This window comes from Ctenocephalides felis, unplaced genomic scaffold (genome assembly GCF_003426905.1).
Source record: "Ctenocephalides felis isolate EL2017-DRISC unplaced genomic scaffold, ASM342690v1 CF-g0.4_SCAFFOLD_02238, whole genome shotgun sequence".
In the NCBI taxonomy this organism is placed as follows: Eukaryota; Metazoa; Arthropoda; class Insecta; order Siphonaptera; family Pulicidae; genus Ctenocephalides; species Ctenocephalides felis.
In genome coordinates this window covers 1-9,279 of record NW_020538392.1, presented here as the reverse complement: position 1 = coordinate 9,279, position 9,279 = coordinate 1, and the positions used below count along the sequence as shown (strand labels likewise).

The following is a 9,279-nucleotide window of genomic DNA, read 5'->3' as shown; positions in this document are numbered from 1 at the left end:
TTTCCAAGAAATTCAGCAAAAAACATTCTTCCTATTTAGAATTTAATGAAATATATCATATATTTATATTAAAAAATTATGAAAAGTTTCTCTTAAAAACATATATTTCGTAAACTTACAAAATATTTATAACTATTCTCTTGACATTATGGTTATTGAAAGAAATAATGAATATTTCTAGTATTGAAATTTGTCGTTTACGTGCACGTTGTACAAAATAGCTAGGTAGATACCGAAGAAGTGTCACATGTACAGCATGTACAAGTTTTCGACTGTCAAGCCTACTGATTGTGGCATGCTGCAATGCGACGGCTTAAGGCTTATGCTCTAATAGCGTGGGGTGACGTCAAGCCAACATGACGAATCCCCAAGCCAAGGGCTGAGTCTCAACGGATCGCAGCGTGGTTACTGCTCTGCCGAGTACAACACCGCCAGGTACCTAAGTCGTTTACAAACGATTCCGAGTCTCTACATCGAACTAGTAACCCATGATCGACCGCTATAGGCAAGACAGATATAACGGACGGATATCGCCCCTGTCCAGCGCCTCATTCGGCTAAAATGGCTCGTGCGATAAACGGCGTGTGCCGAATACCTAATAAATCACATTGTATTGAGCCTTTCGACTCACGAGACTCCTAGAGATATCGTTGCTTACTTTGTCTAGAAAGGATACGGCCTTAGAGGCGTTCAGGCATAATCCCACGGATGGTAGCTTCGCACCACCGGCCGCTCGACCGAGTGCGTGAACCAAATGTCCGAACCTGCGGTTCCTCTCGTACTGAGCAGGATTACTATCGCAACGACGATTCATCAGTAGGGTAAAACTAACCTGTCTCACGACGGTCTAAACCCAGCTCACGTTCCCTATTTGTGGGTGAACAATCCAACGCTTGGCGAATTCTGCTTCGCAATGATAGGAAGAGCCGACATCGAAAGATCAAAAAGCAACGTCGCTATGAACGCTTGGCTGCCACAAGCCAGTTATCCCTGTGGTAACTTTTCTGACACCTCTTGCTGAAAACTCTTCAAGCCAAAAGGATCGATAGGCCATGCTTTCGCAGTCCCTGTGCACACTGAACAACGGGATCAAGCCAGCATTTGCCCTTTTGCTCTACGCGAGGTTTCTGTCCTCGCTGAGCTGGCCTTAGGACACCTGCGTTATTATTAGACAGATGTACCGCCCCAGTCAAACTCCCCGCCTAGCAGTTTCCTCGAATCGGATCACGCTAGAGTATTGTTGGCGATCGGCGCAATGGCTCACACCACTCTTATGCGCTTGGCTCTAGAAAACCGTGACAGTCGGAACGCAAGTTTTCGACGCACGCTTTCGCCCAATCGAGTAAGTAAAGAAACGATGAAAGTAGTGGTATTTCACCGACGATATTACTATCTCCCACTTATGCTACACCTTACATGTCTCCTTACAATGCCAGACTAGAGTCAAGCTCAACAGGGTCTTCTTTCCCCGCTAATTTTTCCAAGCCCGTTCCCTTGGCAGTGGTTTCGCTAGAAAGTAGATAGGGACAGTGGGAAATCTCGTTAATCCATTCATGCGCGTCACTAGTTAGATGACGAGGCATTTGGCTATTTTTTTATTTTTTTTTTTTTGGCTAGGAGGGAATGCATTTACGCACGCCGGTCGCCAGGTTGACCAGGCAGTGTGGGACTCGACCCGAAGGCAATACCCACTAAACCTAACTCCTAGTATTGTGCCTGATGGGATCTTATGCGCAGGCAGCACGCTGAACTCAGGTACATCCTACCCTATTCCTTGTCGTTTTATGGACGTTGTTTTTGTCCAAGCTCCAAAACCGTTCAGTCCACCAATCAATACACGCGTAGATATTATCTTTAATTCTTCTTTCTTAATGACCTTTCCTGATAGCAGAAAATTAGCTAAATTAGGTTCCCAGTCCACTCTGGAATGGGTCTTTTCTAAGGCTCGTTTCAGGTATTTAGTGACGGCGTTATGTCTGTCAATCCTTTGTCTGTGGCTCCGATGGCATGTTTGCAAAATATGATCTAGTGTTTCGAGAGCGTTACACCCTGCTCTGCAGAACCTATCTTCATGGCGGCCTCTAGTTGTACGGCTCCTGCACGGCATAGTGTTAATTCTGAGCCGTGTGCAGTTAATGAAATCCCGACCAGATAGGATTTTGGTGCCATCGGTGATCCATCGGTGTTGTTGTGGAACTTTCGATGATTTGGCGAGCGCTCGACCATCTACTGAGTTATGAAGCAGTTTGGCCCATCTATCATCTAATAATTTGACCGAAGTTATAATATTCCCATTATCAGTAAGGCGTTTGAGACATTTTTCTAATTCAAGTTGATGGTAACTTGATTCGGTCCTTCCTAAATTTAGAAGTCTTCCCTTCTTCTAAGAGGCACCAACCATCTTAGAGACGGAAGGGATAATCCACCGTCTCTGTCTCTTGCATAAAAGTACGCGTTAGTTGTGTCTGTTGGTAGCCTCAGCCAGGATCTTACGGCTTTTCTTATAGTTGTGTCAAGGCCTTTAAGAAGCCCAAGTGTGGTGTTACCCAGCGTCAATTGGTGGAGTAGTCTAGGAATCCCGAATGTTCTTAAAGCGAATAGCCGTTGCTGGGTTTTATTGGTGCTTTGGATAGCTTTTCAATAATGCTCTGTAACTTCTCTTTCAGGTCGCACAATACGGCACCTTCCGGAGTAAAAGATACACCTAGATAGGTCCATATTTCTACCCTGGAGAGAGCAGGTAAATCACGACCACCACACCTGAACTTAATACTCTTATCAATAATCGATTTCTTTGCGTGTGGCACATTTCTGATGGTAATAGAGAATGACTTGGCGTTGTTAACTATAAGGCCACACTTTGATAGAAAGTCGTCAGCGTGGTCAAGCAGTACTTGAAGACCTTTTTGAGACGATGCCACAAGAACAATATCGTCCGCAAAGGCTAAGATATTTAGCGTCATTCCCTCCATCATAACCCCGATCTCAGGTGGGGCACTTTCGATAAGTCTGTTAATAATAAGATTGAACAAAACTGGTGACAAAGGGTCTCCTTGTTTCACACCGCTCCTCGGACTAATGGGATCCGAGTACCAGTTTTCATACCGGAGTCTTGTCCAGCTGTCGTATAGATATTATTAATGTAATCCACACATCTATCAGGTAGGTTGTAAAATTTTAAGGTATCAATTAGTGCCTTATGTGATACCGAGTCAAACGCTTTCGCGACGTCGATTGAAGCAATAAATACAGGTTTAAATTTTTGCCTGTGATACTTTAGTAGATAATCAAGTGCGAATATGTTATATGCACATCCATCGATCGGCTGGAAAGCTGTTTGTCTATAATCAATTTTAATCGACTCTGTCATTCGTTTAGCTAGTATCTTATGGAAATGCCTTGTAATCACTGATGAGACCGTAATCGGTCTGAAGTCGCCGGGATTCTCAGCATTATCCTTTTTGGGAATCAGCGTAGTGTAAGATTCTAATAGTTGTTCGGGGATGTTACCCATGAACAAAAATATGTTATACAGGTTTACCAAGGTGTTTGTTGGTATCGATCTTAAAAGGCTAGCTGATATCCCGTCCGGTCCGGGCGCTGAATTTTTGGCCGGGTAGCTCTTAGTTATTTCATTTGGGATTATAGGCTTCCATATGTGCGAGAGATCTTGGGTTCTCGCTTTTTCCGACCCGGGCGATAGCGTAGAATCTCCGGTCATAACGTTGGTCCAGAATTGTGTCATTGTGTCTGCTGAAGGTTTGTTAGACACAACTTTGTTATCTAGAATAAATTGGACACACTTCGTTGGGTTTCTTGCCCAATGTAGTTGAGTAATTTTGTATTGGTGCCTCCTAAGTTGTCTCTTATTTTGTCTTTTAGGGTGCTTTCCTCTTTTTGTGCTTTTGATGTGATTTGGTGGTGATTTGTTTTTCTGAGGAAAGATTGACTTAAGATAGTCAGTAACTCTTACTTTTAGGTCGCTTAGCGTTATTGCGCTAACTGAGTGGCAGATATTCGTCAGAAATTTATCATTAAATTTTTCTACTGTACTTGAGACTGCCTGTGACAGTGCCTCTAATAGTGCGTTACCGGTGGTATCTGTAGTAACCGGAGAACAAGGCTCGGTGTTATTTTGGTTAGACATCATATTAACGAAATCAGCAACCTGGCTTTTATACTTCGGTGATCTCCTTTGGCCTTTAATGGCCTCCAGAGTTCGACCGGGTGTAACAGAGAGAAGGGCTTTGTTTATATGGGAAGATCCCTTAATCACTAAAGCTGCTTCTTCCTTAGCCATGAGCGCTTGTTCCTCTTCCGTCCATCTGGCTTTCTTTGGCTCTATCGTCGCCATCCTGCTATCATACCACTCTTTGTGTTGCCTTTGTTCGTGCACTCCACGACCTACTACGGTATTAAATACTTTATTACACTCGGGATAGCGGCAAGAATGATTTCCTGTGTCAGTCAGTATGGAAGGGCCTGCGGGCCCCCCCGAGTTTGAATTATTCATCCGAGGCTTTGCATTATTACTAGAACCGACTGATAATAGGAACGAGTGGGTTGGCAGCCCACAGGTCCATAGGCACAGAGGTGGCTTAGTTTCCCCCCGAAGGGGTACTCACGGTGGGACCCACGAGGAGGAAGGCCACTTGCTAGCTGAGGTCCCAAAGAACCCCAACCACTCCCACCAAGTAGTTTAAGAGAGTCATAGTTACTCCCGCCGTTTACCCGCGCTTGCTTGAATTTCTTCACGTTGACATTCAGAGCACTGGGCAGAAATCACATTGCGTCAACACCCGCTAGGGCCATCGCAATGCTTTGTTTTAATTAGACAGTCGGATTCCCCTAGTCCGTGCCAGTTCTGAGCTGACCGTTGAATGGCGGCCGAAGAGTACGACTGACCGACCGAAGCCGGCACAGAAACCTCGCAGCAAGAAAGATCCGCGGGGGGCCTAGAAACGGGACCGAGCTCGGATCTAAGTCACAAGAACAATTTCACCTCGCCCAGGCCCGGCACATCGGCCTACGCCCGCTTCCCAACCAAGCCCGGCACGCCCCGATCCTCAGAGCCAATCCTTATCCCGAAGTTACGGATCCAATTTGCCGACTTCCCTTACCTACATTTATCTATCGACTAGAGGCTCTTCACCTTGGAGACCTGCTGCGGATATGGGTACGAACCGGCGCGACACCTACCGTGGCCCTCTCCTGGATTTTCAAGGTCCGAGGGGAAGATACGGACACCGCCGCAACTGCGGTGCTCTTCGCGTTCCAAACCCTATCTCCCTTCTAGAGGATTCCAGGGAACTCGAACGCTCATACAGAAAAGAAAACTCTCCCCGTATCTCCCGACGGCGTCTCCAGGTCATTTTGGGTTACCCCGACGAACTCTCTTGCGAGGGCCCGACTTGTAAACGGTTCCGCTGCCGGGTTCCGGAATAGGAACCGGATTCCCTTTCGCCCGATGGGTGTGAAATTTTATTCAAATAAAATACACCAACATCAACATAGGATTTCTCCTGGGGCTTAGGATCGACTGACTCGTGTGCAACGGCTGTTCACACGAAACCCTTCTCCACGTCAGTCCTCCAGGGCCTCGCTGGAGTATTTGCTACTACCACCAAGATCTGCACCGATGGCGGCTCCAGGCAGGCTTACGCCCAAACCCTTCTGCGCACACCACCGCGACCCTCCTACTCACCAGGGCGTCAAAACGAACTGTAATGAACGTTTCTCATGCCCTGGCGGCCGAGTATAGGCACGACGCTTCAGCGCCATCCATTTTCAGGGCTAGTTGCTTCGGCAGGTGTGTTGTTACACACTCCTTAGCGGATTCCAACTTCCATGGCCACCGTCCTGCTGTCTTAAGCAACTAACGCCTTTCATGGTATCCCATTAGCGTTGTTTAGGCGCCTTAACTCGGCGTTTGGTTCATCCCACAGCGCCAGTTCTGCTTACCAAAAATGGCCCACTAGGCACTCTGATCCAAATCTCTGGCTTCACTATTCAAGCAAGCCAGAGATCTCACCCACTTAGTTTGAGAATAGGTTGAGGTCGTTTCGGCCCCAAGGCCTCTAATCATTCGCTTTACCGGATGAGACTCGCTCATCGAATGCCAGCTATCCTGAGGGAAACTTCGGAGGGAACCAGCTACTAGATGGTTCGATTAGTCTTTCGCCCCTATACCCAGTTCCGACGATCGATTTGCACGTCAGAATCGCTACGGTCCTCCATCAGGGTTTCCCCTGACTTCGACCTGACCGGGCATAGTTCACCATCTTTCGGGTCCCAGCGTGTACGCTCTGGGTGCGCCTCTTCTCGCAATGAGAGTGAGACGCCCCGGGATTGCGAGCACGCATCCGTAGATGCGGTCCGTCATCCCTCAGTTCACTTAAGCGAACCTTTACTTTCATTGCGCCTTTAGGTTTTGTATTTCCCAATGACTCGCGCACATGCTAGACTCCTTGGTCCGTGTTTCAAGACGGGTCCTGAAAGTACCCAAAGCAATAGCATCGCTGACCGGTAATAGAGTCCGTTCGAGAACACGGTAGCTAACAGCTCGAGGCGGCATCGATGCCGGACTAGGTCCGACGGCCAATAACCGTCCGTGCTTGCAACCGGCCGAACGCTTAAAAGCGACCCTATACCATATCATTTATACCGTCTGGCAGTCGGCCGGAGCACGCGGGGTCTGGCGCGAATAAATTCGTGACAGGCTACCGCCGCGGTCGTAGATCGACACCAAACGGGTCGCGACGTCCTACTGAGAGAGAAGTGCATGCCATCGCCGCCTAACGCATAAACCGACGGCGTATCGCAGGACGAATCCCGGTCAATCGCACGCCAATAAATGGAAGACAACGATAACATTGAATCTCTCCTTTCGATCTTTCGGGTTTCTCAGGTTTACCCCTGAACGGTTTCACGTACTCTTGAACTCTCTCTTCAAAGTTCTTTTCAACTTTCCCTCACGGTACTTGTTCGCTATCGGTCTCGTGGTCATATTTAGCCTTAGATGGAGTTTACCACCCACTTAGAGCTGCACTCTCAAGCAACTCGACTCTGAGGAGAGATCCTCTCGATACGCGCAACGGTCGCTACGGGCCTGGCACCCTCTATGGGTAAATGGCCCCATTCAAGATGGACTTGAACTCGCCGCAACGCACCGAGATAATCGGATCCTCCCTAACACTACATTTCCCAGCGTCCGTCTCCGGCCGCGGGATTTAGTGCTGGGCTCTTCCCTGTTCGCTCGCCGCTACTAAGGGAATCCTAGTTAGTTTCTTTTCCACCGCTTAGTAATATGCTTAAATTCAGTCGTATTATGATTATGATGTGCTCGCAAACGTTAGTAAGCAAGCGCACACAAAATCGACGAGGAACCTTTGAATCGTCCAAATTTGCCGGAACGAAACCGCATTTCGAAGAGTTCGGGTTTCCGGTTATCGGGAGGGTCGCAAGAATATAAAATCTCTAGGACACACAACCCGCCGTAATCCCACAGAACGTCAACGAACGGTAATGTCCGATGTTGCAAAGTGGACTGGCTCACACGTTGAGTGAATTATTTAAGAGCACGCATTTACGCGAAACTCCATCATTCGCCGGCAAGCCGTTTAAAGCAAGCGGCAGTCTGGTAATGTTATACGACTCTCAGCCAGAGGTGGTCCGGGAACAGTATCCGAGGACCGCAATGTGCGTTCGAAATGTCAATGTTCATGTATCCTGCAGTTCACATGTCGACGCGCAATTAGCTGCGTTCTTCATCGACCCACGAGCCAAGTGATCCACCGTTCAGGGTGATTTTATATATATTTATACATGTTTCGATCGTGATCCCTCGAAATCGTTTAAGATAACTCGGGCGATTCTGAAACTAGTATGATTATTATGGTTACAATTAGTACACCGTAAAGCTTTCGCGTTTCGGTCCGAGATACAAAATCTCGTTTCAAAATTGAAATATGAATATTTCACTGTGTGTGAGATTGAAAAATCTGCTTTCGCTGATTTTTCATTTTCTTAAAACAACGCAATGAAGCGAATGTTCAAATTCGCACAATTTGAATAAAATGTGCAGAGTATATAGAATACTAACGCAAGCGTTTACTACAATCGACTTTAAAACACTAGACTTCATCTAGCGCCCAAAGAATTGATTGAGCTATGCGTTTAAAGTATAATATTCAAAAAGAACGCCGTTTTCACAACGAACTTCGTCATTCGCTCAGGCATCTGGCGATACCGAGCAGATATACATGGCAGTGCTCTCACACAATGCATAAGAGCGCTAAGCGGTTGTAAACCGCGTCACGCTGCTTTTGCACACTGCGCAATATTTTGCGACTAGCTCCGGTCAAACGTTAATGAAACGAATGATCATTGCCAGAGGCTTTTGCCCACAGTATATTAACTATAGGAGCGCACTTGATTACAGCAATAATTTGTCGAGTAATCACAAGATTTCATATTTGCGGTCCGCAGACCCAAATAATTTCAACTCGCTCCGATCAAACGTTCATAAACGAAAGACCATCGCTGCGAGAAGCTTTGCTAGTTCTGCCACATTCACATATATTGACCGTAGTCAATTTGTAAAATTCTATATTATTAAAATTATAGATTTCATATTGCGGTCCGCAGACCAAATAATTTCAACTCGCTCCGATCAAACGTTCATAAAACGAAAGACCATCGCTGCGAGAAGCTTTGCTAGTTCTGCCACACTCACATATATTTGACCGTAGTCAATTTGTAAAATTCTATATTATTAAAATATATAGATTTCATATTTGCGGTCCGCAGACCCAAATAATTTCAACTCTCTCTGATCGAACGTTTAAAAACGAATGATCCTACCACCAGTTATCTATAGCCGCAAACCAGCATCCGAATATATACGGGGTATATAATTTAGATGTGGCTCACAACATTATTAAAATACGCTAATATATATTGACAGACTAAAAGTATCGAATATGATGAAAAACTACACCGGGGAATGATATCCGTACCCGCCTGAACAACATAGCGTACTTTAGCCTGAGCTTGCTCGCATCGCACTCGACACGACCTATTCCCTATATAAGGCGCGCGGCCACAGCGTAAGTATTCGACTGAGTCCCAAGCGACGTGATTTGACCTGCGGCGAGGCGTCGCTCGGTTACGGTGTGAATCGTCAAAACAAAAGTCTGGGAAAATTTCGAACTGTGAACCCTTCTCGTATAGATGGACAATATGAATTATAGTTAATTATTGAGTTTTTAGGTGTTTTTG

General features: G+C 46.3%; 1 non-coding gene and 1 pseudogene across 1 annotated transcript; both read right to left on the bottom strand.

Annotated features, from left to right (window-relative positions):
• Window positions 1–359: 359 nt before the first annotated feature.
• Window positions 360–7,345, bottom strand: LOC113380598 (annotated as a pseudogene).
• Window positions 7,346–7,650: 305 nt separating this feature from the next.
• On the bottom strand, window positions 7,651–7,805 carry LOC113380597. Its single transcript, XR_003367451.1, has one exon. It is a non-coding gene; the product is annotated as a 5.8S ribosomal RNA (ribosomal RNA).
• Window positions 7,806–9,279: the final 1,474 nt, after the last annotated feature.